Raw genomic sequence first — 14,427 nt, 5'->3', positions numbered from 1 at the left:
TTTCTACCATTTCCTTGGAAGTTGAACATTTGAGGTCAAGGACAGCAGTGAGGAGAACCGTCACTAGTTTCCAGTGTGCACAACGTGGGTTGTTTGTATTTTAAAATAGCACATTTCAAAATAGTTCCAAACTGTCCCCATGTTTTTATTCAGCCCCAGTGTTTCAATCACAAACATTTGGAAAAATATTCTGATGTTTTTGCTTGTGGCAAGGAAAACGTTATAATAAATGAAAATGGAAAAGAATCCACTATTCATACACATTAACTGATTTTTATTCCTTGCAATTCTGTTTCTGTCCTTGTCCCAATATTGGAAATTCTAGTCCCAGCTCAGCCATTAGCAGGTATGATCCTTTAATAAGCAGGAACAAATGTCTGCCTTACTCACGTCATTGGGTAGTTATGAGAATCTGGAGAGAAAACATGTGAAAATGCTCTGCATACTATAAAGTGCCTTTAATGCCACAAGGATTGTTGTTATTTTGATCTAAGGCTCTCATTTTATGGCTCTCCCCCCAGCCTCATCTCTCCAAAGACCGTCGGCATCTGTTTTCAGATGGTCATGAATATAAAGTAAAATGAAGAAAGGTGAAAGGATCTACAAAGATCTTAGAATATTGGACTTAAAGAAGAAAAAGCTATAAAAGGACTTGGTCCATCCAAGGATGTGAAGGGTAGTGATAAAGTGGGGGTGGGAACCAGCTGCTCGCCATCTCTTCAGCGGTCACATAAAGAAGTCATAGACTCACATTGAAGAAAAGATTGAAATTTGTTTTAAGATCAATTTCCTGACTGTGGGGATTATTACCAATTAGATGGGGCTATCCAAGCACAGACTGCTGTGCTTTGAGTCTACAAGAATGCTTTAGTGAGTTATTTTGTGTGCAGAGCACCCTAAGATTTCATGGTACAATACCCCAACCACTTGCCATGGTGATGCTTTCTACCCATGGTAAAGGCATGAGTATCGGGGCAGAAGTGTGCTGCTTAGGGTTTTCAATGGCTGATTTGGAAGTTTACTACCAGGTCTTTCTTCTGAGGCACTTCTGAGAGGACTTGAACTTTGAACCTTTAATTAACAGCTGAGTATATAAACTCCAGTATTTGTACTACTCAAGGACTCCCTGATAGAGCTGTGGTTGTTGGGTGCTGCTGAGTCAATTTTGACTCGTACTAATTCCATGTGAAGAAGCCCTGGTGGCGTAGTGGGTTGTGTGCTGGGCTGCTAACCATAAGGCCAGCAGTTTGAAACCACCAGATATTCTGCGGGAGAAAGACGAGGCTTTCTACTCCCGGCTAGAATTACAGTCTTGAAACCCACAAGGGCAGTTCTACCCTGTCCTCTAGAGTCACTATGAGTTGGCATCGACTCAATGGCAGTGAGTGAGCTCTCCATGTGACAGAGTAGAACTGCTCCATAGGGTTTCCTAGGCTGTAATTTTTTTTCCTGACCCTAACCCTAACCCTATAGGCTGTCATTTTTATGGAACAGATTGACAGGACTTGGTCCCACACAGCTGTCAGGTGGGCTAGAACCCCCAAACTTCTGGTTAGCAGCTGAGCACTTAAAGGTTGAATTGCCAGGGCTCCTGTCCAACATGTAGTTTGAGAGTAATTGAACATCTTACATGGTGGCTCAGAGCTCCAAGAGCAAATGTCATGAATGACTGTATGACCTCTAATCATTTATCTTGCTGCACTCACAGGGTGGACACAGTCACAAACCTATTCAAACTCAAGGGAGGGTAAGTCGATGTTAGCTCTCCATGGAAGAGTCAAAGAACTGGCAACCAGGTTGGAAAACTGCACAAACCGAGCATTGTCTGTAATTCATTCATTCACTGATTCAGTCACTCAACATCTGCGCAAGTACTCAGACGCAAGCCTGGGAAGACCAAGAAGTCAGCAAGTCCCTGCCTGCCCGGTGGAGCTGACAGTTCAGCAGTGGCTGAGATGGTCGCTCAGAGACGGGGTGAAACGCTTGGAGAGGAAGCCAGAGAAGCCTTAGTCAGTCTTTCTCCCAAGGAGGTCCTCCTCTTGGGGCTGAACACTCTAGAGAAAAATGCCCGGTCCTTTTGAACATAAGGAAGCCAGCTAGTTTTTCAATCTTTTTTCAGTTTGTTTTCATTTCGACCCTTTGGCTTATGCTTTCTGGATGGTGGGCACCGGGACGCCCAGTCTTTGGCAGCAAGCCCCATTCTAAATGTAAACAGATGGAGGGAGTCCAGAACGGCAGGTTGCAGCACACTCTAATGCAAGAACGTGCTGACACTGGTGGGACAAGGGTGGCCGCAAGAAGCAACTATATTTGCTCAGCTCTATCCAGCCAGGGCCCCAAGTTTCACCCCAGGGACACACAGCTGATGTCTCTGTCTTTCTGAGTCCACCCCAGATTGCCGGCAGGACGCTGTTTCAGTGTGCAGACATTGAGCAGCAGTGTCTTCTTGATGAGCTTCCAGGGAAATGTTGCTGTTAGCCACAGAAACTTCACGTGCTCTTTTAAGTTCACTAGCTTTTGAGATTTTTTTTGGGGGGGTGTGTCACAAAACACAATGAAACAATCTTCAACCAATCTCCCTTTGCCTGCATGTAAAACAACTGCATGACTGGAGTAGGCCCCATGGCCCATTTGATCACATTTTTCTGAGAACCCCTCTTCTATTTGTGCTGCTCCCCGACCCCCCCACCCCGACCATGCTGCCTCGCTTAGCCAGGTGAAAGGGGAATAAGCTGAGTCCACGTTTCAGCCTGGCACCAGGGTTTTCTTTTCTTGGCTGGTCAGGGCCGGACAAGGTAGCACTTCACAGCTGGCACTGGAGGGGTGCCCAGAGAATCACTAATCCAGAAAGACCTTTCCGCCTGGCTTGAAACAATTGTCTATGTTAATTCCCATTCTGATAGTCTTGGGGTACACTATCTCCAGAAGTTTCGGGAAAGCACAAATATTTTCTGGTGAAGTATACTAACTCATTAATTATAGTGACCCCAAATAACCAGCATTTATTGTAGCATTTTCTTGTGTGCTGGTGTCTTCTTATGTGACATTTCATAAAATCCCTACTTTAGGAATGAGCACTTTATGAATCTGTTACTAGTATTAGTCTCAGTCCATAGATCAGGAAACTGAGTCATAGGGAGGTTAAGTCATTTGCTTGAGGTACGCAGATCGATAGAATCAGAGTCAGGGTTTGAACCTATGTAAATCTCCATCTAAAATTCTTGTTATTAACCACTGCCCAGTAACATCACCTTATGCCTCTCTGGAAGCTATGACACAACTATATGAAATACCAGCAGGGTCACCAGGGAGGACAGGCTTCAGTGGGACTTCCAGACTAAGACCGACTAGTCAGAAATACCTGGCAATCTAGCTCTAAAATAAGTGGTCAGTGAAAGCCTTTGACGAGGGGCAGAACCATGTCTGATATGATGTTGGAAGAGGGGCCCTTTGTTTGTTTCACCCAGCAGTTTCATTGGCATATAATTCGCCTATCGTACGGTTCAATCGTTCAGTCACAACATGAGGAGTTGTACAATCATCACCACATCCAGCTTTAGAACTTTAATTCATTCTTGTACTTATTGCTATCAGCTCTCCATTTACCCCCAGCCTCCCCTGCCACACACTCAAAGAACCATGAATCTAGTCACTGTCTCTGTAGATCTCCCTATCCTGGATTTCAAATACAGAAAAAAAAAGAAAAACAAACAAACAAACAACAACAAAACTAACAAAATAAAACAGTTCAAAACATCAATTGAAAAGAAAACAGAAAATATTAAAAACTAGAACAACATTAAAAGACAGGGTGCTAAATTCTAACCTATCTGCATCTGCAACAATCCACTTTCCAATGCATTCTGCATGTTATTCACATCCCTGGTCCACGGTCCGAGGGGATCATCATTGAGAGGATATACATAACCCGGTTATCAGGCAGAGAGCATTGTAAACTTGATTATGGTTAATGTAGTTAGGTCAAAATATAATAGCTTATCATTTGCTCTCCCTTGTGACCCATTTTAAAGCTGATTCCATTTTTAAAAGTGAAGGGGAAATCCACATGGGATAAGCCCCAGGTGAGTCTCCTGTGAGCCCTTCAATTTGGAAGGCTCTCGAGTGTGGCTGGGAAGGGCTGTGCTCTCAAAGTGGAGTGGGCCTCCGTGATGTGGATGGAAAGAAACGCTGGGAAGCTTCATTTGCTGATGTGGCAGGACCCCAAACGCAAAGAAACAGCCACCAACTTCCATTCATAACTTGAACATGAAGTATAAAAGGTATGAATCAAACCAAATTGGAAAATGTCAAAACAAAATGGAGTGCCTGAAGATGGGTATCATTGGTGAGCTGAAATGGACGAGTGTCGGTCATTGTGAATTGGACAGTCATGTGATCTGCTACGCTGGGACAATAAATCGCAGTGGAATCGTGCTACATTTCTCATCAAAAAGAATATTTCAAGATCTATTCTGAAGTATAACCCATCAGTGACGGGTAACATACATACACTTACAGCGAAGACCAGTCAATACAACTATTATTTAAATTTATGTATCAACTACTAATGCCAAAGTAGAAGAAATTGAAGATTTCCCCCACTTCTGCAGTCTGAAATAGATCAAGCATGCACTTATGATGCATTAATAATTACCGGTGCTGGGAATGCCAAAATTAGAAAGAAAGAAGGATCAATAGTGAGAAAGTAAGGTGATAAAAATGACACCCGAGGTTACATGATAAAAAATTTGCAAGACTATCCTTATAAGTATCTTTTCCCAACAACATAAATGGTGACTCTCCTGTGGACCTCACCAGACGGAATGCACAGAAACTCAGTATCACCAGTCAAACAGTCAGGTGTTGACTGTAGAACCGACCAAGAGAAGATTTAAAAAGACAATGAGATGACAAAATAAAGTATTATCATGACATATATACAAAGACTGGAATTAGGAAACCAAAAAGGACAAACATTTTCTGAATTCCTCCATCTGAAAGAACTGGAGAAAAAAACCCAAAAAATCCCAGCTCCTAACCATTTGAACAGAACAAGGGATTTATATGATAAGGAGAAAATAGCTTACGGGAAAGGTGTGCATTAGGGCTGTATCTTTTCACCATAACCATTCAACCTGTACACAGGACAAGTCATCTGAGAAGCTAAGCTCTATGAAGAAATCAGTTCATTTTCAGGACTGGAGGAAGACTTATCAACAGACTGTATTATGCAGATGGCACAACCTTGCTTGCTGCAAGTGAGGAATTGAAGCACTTACTGATGACAATCATGAAGATCGAAGATTAAATCCTTAACTAAGGATTAAACCTCAACATAACAAAAACAGGAATCCTCACAATGGAACCAATAAGCAACAACACAATAGAGTAAGAAAACATTAAAATCAGGGAGTGGGGATTAGGGGCAGGGGTGGGGTGGGGTGGATGAGGAGCTGATACCAAGGGCTCAAGTAGAAAGAAAAGTTTTGAAAATGAGGATGGCAACAAATGTACAAATGTGCTTGACACAATAGATGAATGTATGGATTGTGATAAGCATTGTAGGATCCCCCACTAAAATGATTTCAAAAAAAGAAATAAAACATTAACATTATGAAAGATTTCATTTTACATAGGTTCACAATCAACACCCGTGGAAGCAGAAGTCAAGAAATCAAGTGCTGTACTGAATTTAGGGAAATCTGCTAAAAAAGATGGTTGTAAAGTGTTAAGTAGTAAAGATGTCACTTTGTGGACCAAAGTACACCTGACCTAAGTATTTTCAGTCACCTCGTATGCATGTGAAAGTTGGGCAACAAATAAGGCAGATTGGAGAATCAATGTCTTTGAAGCACGGCGTTGACAGAGTCTATTAAAAATAGCCCGGACAGCCAGAAGTACAAACAGATCTCTTTTGAAAGAAGCACAGCTAATGTGCACCGTAGAAGCAAAGACAGTGAGCATGTCTCACACACTTGAGACATGCTATCCAGAGGGACCAGTCCCTGGAGGAGGTCCGCCTATGTGGTAAGCAGAGGATCAGTGTACATGAGGAAGGCCCTCAGAAAGACGGACTGATACCGTGGTTGCAAGTGACACCAGATGCCGCAAGGCTTGTGGGGATGGTGCAAGACCAGGCAGCGCTTTTGTTGTACATCTGGTTACTATGAGTTGGAAATCACTCAATCGCACCTAACAAAATAACACAGTTACACTGCAGAGTGAGGATCAGGGGACTTGGGATACCTGGCAGCTATATTTTGGGATCAGGAAGAAGGAAAGAATGTGGTGGTCGTTCCTAGAAAAACCACTTAGGACATTGAAATAATACAAAAATAGAACATACTGGGTTTCAAACACACATGGATACACTTAGGATTTATTGAGGAACTCTTAGATAAATCAGCTGCACAAGGCTTTCTTAAAGTGTTGAAAAGCCAGGCGATTACTTTGAGAACTATGGACTGCCGGACCCAAGCCCATAGCGTTCCCAATGGCCTCATATGCGTGTGAAAGTTGGACACTGATTCAGGAAGACTGAAGAAAGATTGGTGCATTTGAATTACGGGGCTGATGACGGATATTGAAAGGACCATGGACTGCCAAAAGAACCAACAAATCTGTCTCAGAAAAAGTGCAGCCCGAGTGCTTCTTTGAGGCCAGGCTGGGGAGACTTTGTCTCGCTTCTGTTGTAAATGTTGCCAGGAGAGGCTGGTCCCTGGAGAAGGGCATCGTGCCGTGCTAAAGCAGAGGGACATGGAAAGAGGAAGGCCCTTGCCGAGGTGGGTGGACACCGGGGCTGCCACGAAGGGCTCACACACAAGGCTGGTTGTGAGGGTGACGCAGGACCAGGTGGTGTTTGGTTCTGTTGTGCATCTCGTCGCTGTGAGTTAGAAGTGGTCCCACGGCCCCTGACAACAAGAACACTGTGCAGAGAATGATCTTGGTGCCGGGTGGGGATGGCCCACTGCCCAAACGCTCTGCATTGCTGGCTCGGTGTAACAGAAGAATGCGTAGAAGGGGCTTTGAGGCTGAGGTAGCAGTCACCTTCATGTCAAGGTCGCCTTGTTCCATGGCTTTTAGCTCATTCCATTTCCTTGCCACCTCTCAGAGTCATAGCCCTAGCAAAAAGGACTGCAGCTCTCAAGGACATGGTTCATCAACCAAGGACAATCACAATAGCATTAATAACATACGGCCAGGGCCGGCTGTCAGCTCTTTTCAGACGTCGTCTCATTTAATGTGCCGAGTCACTCAGGAAGAGAGGCACTCTCGTTTTCCTCATGATTCAGAGCAGGGGCCGAGGAACCGAAGGTTTGCTGGACATCTAGAGTGCTCACACCGTCCTTCGGCCAGTTGGGCTCTGTGTCTCGCAGCATTTCGGACACTATTTTCTCTCCACAGGGTGGACAGCATGGAGTCGCTGGTGGTTCGTGGTTGCATCCTCACGCTCCTGCAGGAGATTCAGGCTGTTCGAAGCACCCCGGGGGCAGCGCCACCCAACCGTTGGGAGGCCCATAAGCTGCTGAGTAGGTGTCAGTGGCGCGTCCAGACATCATTTATAAATTACCAAGGGTTCACGAGGAAGGGGGAGCGGGGAGGGAGGGGGGAAAATGAGGAGCTGATGCCAGGGGTTTAAGAGGAGAGCAAATGGTTTGAGAATGATGAGGGCAACGAATGTACAAATGTGCTTTACACAACTGATGTATGGATGGATTGTGATAAGAGTTGTATGAGTCCCTAATAAAATGATTTTTTTTTAAGTTCAAAAAACAAAAACTAGGAAGGAAGGCCTGATGCCTCAGTGTGTGGAAACACGGTGCATTACTGCAGTCCATCGCTGCGAGGCTGCCACCTTTAGCAGTGTTTTGTTCTGATGTGCATGGGATACCATGACTGGGTGCTGACCCATGGCAGCTCACCAGCACAGCAATCACAGGACAGGGAGTGAGTTTTAATGAAGCACTGATACTGGGAAGTCAGGGGTATCCCATAGTGACGGGCAAAAGTGAGCAAGAGCCCCTTTTAGGAAACCTTTTGTAGCCTCAAGGAGCCCAGGTAGTGTAGCAGGTGACCCAGTGAACAACTAACCACAAGGTCAGTGGTTTGAATCCACCAGGGAGAAAGATGAGGCTGTTGGCTCCTGTAAAGATAGAACGACTTGGGAACTGCAAGGCATTTTACCATGTCCTCTAGGAGTCTTTGGAGTCAGAATGGACTGGGGGGCAGTGGGAAGCTTGTTGTTGGTCTCAATGAGCTGCAAGAACAGCAACGTGGGTCCCCATACCAGCTACACGGACAAGCGCCCCTCACCCCAGAAGAATTTACTTGAGAGGATGGCACTGAAGCTGCAGCTAGGGGAGAGGGGCATGTCTGATCAGAGTAAATGGGAGCAAATGAAGGGGTCAGGGTCGGGGGGAGAGTGGAGCACATCCTGGCCCATCAGGCCTGGAGGATGATTTCCTCGTTCTGAACAGCCAATGGACAGAGTGGACAATATGACTGATCCCACTATGAGACACGCCACCTCTTGATGGCCCAGGGCCCTAAGGGGGACTACACTGGAGACTCCGTGTTGGGACTGGACTAGACTAACCCTGTGGTACCGAGGCAAACCACTAAAAGTGTGCGGTAGGGCAACTGTGGGAGCAGAGCAGGGAGCCCCTCAGGGAATACAAAGGACAGACTCTGGGGTCAAGGCATGGTACCCCATGGGACCTGACGGAAGGACACACCTAGAGATTAAAAATCAGACCTTGATCTAGTTATAAGTTTTTCTTTCTTTCTAATTTTTTTCTTTTAATTAATTTATTCTTCTATGGGTAATTGGTTTCTTTTTATTTTCATTGCTGTGTTCTGACCTATCGCCTATCTTGCTACGACTTGGTTTTTGGTGCATATTATTATCTCTACAGATCTCTCCAGATAAGATAGACTGGATGAATTGTCTGGAGGAGAAAACAATGGGACCAATGGTTCCGGGGGACATTAGAGGGGGAGGAGGGGGTCAGGAGGTGGTGCTGACCAACCCAGGGACAGGGGAGTAACAAGTGATCCAAAATCAGTGGCAAGGAGGGTGTGAGAGGCTTGGTAGGGATTCAGCAAGGGCAAGGGAACTGAGAGAATTACTGAAACCCAAATGAAGGCTGAGCATGATCGTGGAACAAGAGGAAAGTGTAAGGAAATAGAGGAAAGAACTAGGTGACAAAGAATATTTACAGGGGTCTAAAGACTGGAATGTACATATGTAAATATATTTATATAAGAGTGTGGGGAAACAGATCTATGTGCATATATTTATAGGGTTAGTATTAAGGCAGCAGATGGACATCGGATCTCCACTCAAGCACTTACTCAATGCAAGAACATGTTGTTCTATTAAGTTGGCATTCCAGGATGCACCTTCCCGACACGATTGCTGAAGAAAAATGTGTGCATAAGCAAATGTGGTGAAGAGAGCTGACGGTGCTGGCTATCAAAAGATATAGTATCTGGGGTCTTAAAGGCGTGAAGATAAACAAGCAGCCATCTAGCTGACAATAAAAGCCCACATGGGAGAAGCACACCAGCCTGTCTGACTATGAGGTGGAGAAGGGACCAGTTATCAGACATCAAAGAACTAAAAGTCATATCAGTGGGTGCCCACCTTCCTGATACGATCAATGAAGACAAACGTGTGCATAAGCAAATGTGGTGAAGAAAGTTGATGGTTTCCGGCTATCAAAAGATACAGCATCTGGGGTCTTGGAAGCTCAAAGATAAGCAAATGGCCATCTAGTTCAGAAGCAACAAAGCCCAAATGGAAGAAACACACCAGCCTGTGTGACCATGAGCTGTCAAAGGAACCAGGTATCATGCATCAAGGAACAAAAAAATCATATCATTGTAAATGTGTGAGTGCAGAGTGGAGACTCAAAGCCCATTGGCAACCAACCGGACACCCCCTTACTGAAGGGTTGTGGGGAGGAGATGAGCCAGTCAGGGTGTAGGGTAGCAACGAAGAAACATATAACTTTCCTCTAGTCCTTAAATACTCCCCTCTCCCCCCACTATCATGATCCCAATTCTACCTTACAAATCTGACTAGACCAGAGGATGTACACTGGTACAGATAGCAGCTGGATACAAAGGGAATCCAGGACAGATGACTCCTTCAGGACCAGTGGTGAGAGTGGCGATGCCTGGAGGGTAGAGGGAACGTGGGATAGAAAGGGGGAACCGATTACAAGAATCTACATATAGCCTCCTTCCTGGGGGAGGGACAGAAGAGGGCAGGTGGAGAAGTCAGACAGTGTAACATATGACAAAATAGTAACAATTCATGAATGATGAAGGGTTCATGAAGAAGGGGGAGTGGGGAGGGAGGGGGAAAATGAGCAGCTGATATTAAGGGCTCAAGTGGAAGGCAAATGTTTTGAGAATGGTGATGGCAACAACTGTACATATGTGCCTGACATAACGGATGTCTGTATGGATAGTGATAAGAATTATATGAGCCCCCCATAAAATGATGTAAAAAATAACAATAAAAGAGGTACACAAAACTAAAAAAACCGTGAAAGCTTTACTTTTTGGAAGCGTGTGATCACCCACTCGGACACAAGCTCATAGCCCTCCAGGGAGTGGCAATGTCTCTCCCGTGGAATCCTTTGCCCCCTCCAGCCCCTGCTTGCACCCGTTCAGGTCACAGGAGACCCACAGACGCCGGTTGTGTTTGTGTGTGGGCATGGCAGGAGCTTTTGCCAGCGACCCAGTGGACCTGGAACAGCTGGGGCTAACGGAAGGCTGTCACACTCGCCTGTCCCTGGTGGACAGAAGTGCTTTGCTCCAAGTGCACACTTAGTCCTGGCCGCGAGAATCAATGCTCGAGCGGGAGCACGGAGATGGCAGAGGACGCATAAATATTTTATGGTGTTGAATCAAAATGGAAAAGGCAGAGCGAGTTCTCTTTTCAAATGGAAGTGGCAGAGACTTCATTTCATCCAAGATTAATAGGTGCCCTGCCCAGTAATCAGAGCTTGGAGACAAAGCAGAAGGCAATGGACGAGAAGGTGACGTCCCAAAGCAAGGGAGGCTGTGGGAGGGTGGAGATGGGAAGGTCAGCAGGCAGGCCACCGGCAGGGTGACAGGCAGGCATGCTGCTGTGTGCCAACTTCGATATTTGCTTGGAAACTGTGACAATGGGGGAAATTCAGGTCATATTTTAAAAATGAATGCCTTATGTAATCACAGCAACCTGTGTGTCACAGAGCAGAACGGCTCCATGGAGGTTTCTTGGCTGTGATCTTTACAGCAGCCCTGGTGACACAGAGGCTAAGTGGTCAGCTGCTAGCAGAAAGATCCATTATGCCACCCTGCTCCCATCAAGATGACTGTGCGTACGCCATGCTGTTTGGCTCTTCTACTTTGTCCTAGGGGATCAGTAGGACACATGTTGATGAGTTGAAATGGAAGCAGTTGGTCAGACCTTCCCCTTCCACAGAGCCCCCAAATGCATTTGAACCTCCATGCCAACCCTTCCGTTAGCAGTCCATTGCAAACAGCTGTTCCTGTTTGGGGGACAACTTGAAGGCAGTCCCCAACAACAGCACGTATACACTCTGCATAAGAATGCTCACATAGTGGATGGAAACTGGAGCCTAGGTGTGCACGCCCACCCGTGTGTGAGGATTAGTTAGCGGTGGCCTCATTCTTCCCGCTGTCCTCAGCCAGGGCTGGTCCCCAGTTGAATCATTCCAGAGCTCTGAGCATCTAGGCTACTGGCAGAGATTGACAGGGACACATCTCTCACCGCCTCCTTTGGGAATTTCCTTTCATGTTTAATGGACCCTGGAGGCAAAGGAAAAGCCATTTTCCAAGCCATTCCCTTTGCTTGACCTATTTCCAAAAATACGTGTCCCTGCCTCCACTTCCTGTTCATTTCTGTGCAAGGAGATGGTGGCAGCGTTTCCTAGCCTGGGCTTCATGCCTCTTGCAAAGATTGGAGATGTTCTTAGGAGGTCAGTCTGGAATTCGTGATCAGGGAAGGCTATGGGGCAGCCAGTTGTTTTGCAAGGGCTGGCAAGTAGGGTGTGGCCTGACCATTCTGGCATTGGCCCCTGGACAGAAGAATCCTTTCCAGAAAACACTCACCCTTTACCAATTGCCATAAAGTTGATTTCAGCTCACGCCCTAAAGGTAATTTCAACAAGGTAATTTCGACTCGTGTGTGTCAGAGTGCCACTGTGCTCCATGGGGTTTTCAATGGGAGGTTTTGGGGAAGCAGACCACCAGGCCTTACTTCTGAGGCTCCTTTGGGCACACTTGAACTGCCAGCCTTTCCTTTTGTAGCTGAACACGTTTTCTGTGTGCACCACTCTGGGTCTTTAGTCTTCCTTGTTGGCTGCTACTTTAATTGCCCTGAGTCACAATGACCCGATCTGTGGCCAACTAAGTGAAATACTGCCCAGTCCGCACCGTCCCCGTGACGGGCTGCTGGGCGGAGCATTGTGGTTCACCAGGTCTTCGTGGACTGATTTTCAGGAGTAGAGCAGAGGACTCTCATCCTAGTTTGTCCTGGTCTGAGAGCTCTGCTGAAACCTGTTCAATATCCTAGAAACACACAAGGCTCCACCGACGGATGCATGAGAAACGCTGGTCCCGAATCGAACCCAGGTCTCCCACGTGGAAAGTGAAAATCTACCACCCAACCACCAACACCTCCCTATCCTAAGAACCCTATTTCCCCGGAATTTATCTGCATGGGTCACATCCCATGTGTGTAGCAGTGCACTCTCAGGCACTGGACTACTTGCTAGAAGAGAAGGTAGGCTCAGTTTCACCCTGACGAAGATTGTCAACGCTTGTCGCTGGTGTTCCTCATTTTGACTGAGACCCAGATTTCTGCAATGCTGGGAGCATGGGGGACAAACCCAGCACAGGTCCTATTTAGCCTTATGGGCCCCGGGCCATCTGGAGACTGCCCTTCACAGGTTCGAAAATGAGGAGCATCCATCATATGGCCCTTGACCTCAGGGAAAGGGGAAGCTGGGCTGGGAGGCACAGACGATAGGGAAAACCAATAAGCTACATCTGGCAAAATGCTTCCTTTCAAAGCCCCTCATAACCATGATGCTCACCCCTGCTAGGGTTGGCGGGCACACGTGCCTTTGCGGAACCACACAAAAGCAGGGGTACATGGACTTTCTCATTTTCATCCACTCGTGTATCTGACCACCTCTCCTGTTGAAGTCTTTGAGAAATGCTGCTGTGACCAGAGCTACACAGCATCTGGGGCAGCAAAGGGTTAGTAGGTACAGGGCCCTTGATGCCAGGGGTTTCTGCCTTCCTATTGTTCTCCTTCATTGTATCTGCTGGCACTCAATGGCACCCTGTCACCCACAGGCCCCCTTAACTGCTGGCTGGCCACCAGGCACCCGGCTTGAAGACAGAGTTGATGTCTTTGTTCAATATGATTGGGAAACCTTCGCCACCCATCACTCAACTGAAGACAAAAGAACATTTCCTCTGTATCCCATCCCCCACCCCTATAACCTTGAATGTAATCCCAGAAAGGAAAAAAAAAAGATATTTAAGGTTAGATTGGTGGAGAAGGTAATATTACAAGCCCACCTTCTTTTTGTTAATCGAGTAGAAGAGACTGGCTTGAAATCTCACAAAGAAAGGGAACATCTGTCTCTGCATCGAACAGGATGAGTTTCTTTGCTTCCCTCCCCCCAGGCCTCCAGCTCCACTGCCCGGGTGCAGCGGGACACAGACAGGACGTGCTGACTGGCGGATGTACACGGATGGCAGAGGAGGATCAAACCATGAGGCAGAGCCCCGTCTCTGTAGGCTGGGCACGGGGACAGTCATGCATTCCTTTATCAAACAAGGAAAGCTTTGTCTTGAACGCAGTCAAGTGTGTCCTGTGCACGGCGTGTGCGACACTCCATTCCTGCTGTGCTTGTTCCTACAAGAGCCGTGTAGGAGGCTTAGCGCTGCCCCGGAGGCCTGAGGGCACCTGCCTTTGAGTTGGCTCCTGCAGGGTGTCCTGCCGGGCCAAGGACGATGGCCCGGGCCCTAAGCGCATACCCTACTGGCAGTATTTTGGATTTTCTTTCTGCCCTTTTCTCTAGTTACCCCCTTTCTGTCTCTCTGTTTTCCTTCTCTTGCTCAATTGTTCCTCCCCTGTGTTGGGAACCAAGAGACTGGCTCTCTCCCACATCCCTCAGGATCCTGAGAAGAGGTCCTTTGGAGCTCGCGTTCCTCCGGCGCAGATGCAAGAGGCCCGGGCTCAGCTTACCACCATCGCCGCCAGTTGCCTTCGAGCTGAAGCCGACTCACGGCAGCCTATGGGTGTCAGAGTAGAACGGAGTTCCATGAGGTTTTCAGTGGCTGAGTTTTTTTGAAAGAAAATCACCAGGCCTTTCTGCTGAGGTGCCTCTG

Source organism: Tenrec ecaudatus, chromosome 5, assembly GCF_050624435.1.
Source record: "Tenrec ecaudatus isolate mTenEca1 chromosome 5, mTenEca1.hap1, whole genome shotgun sequence".
NCBI classification, from domain to species: domain Eukaryota; kingdom Metazoa; phylum Chordata; class Mammalia; order Afrosoricida; family Tenrecidae; genus Tenrec; species Tenrec ecaudatus.
This window is presented reverse-complemented; position numbering follows the sequence as displayed.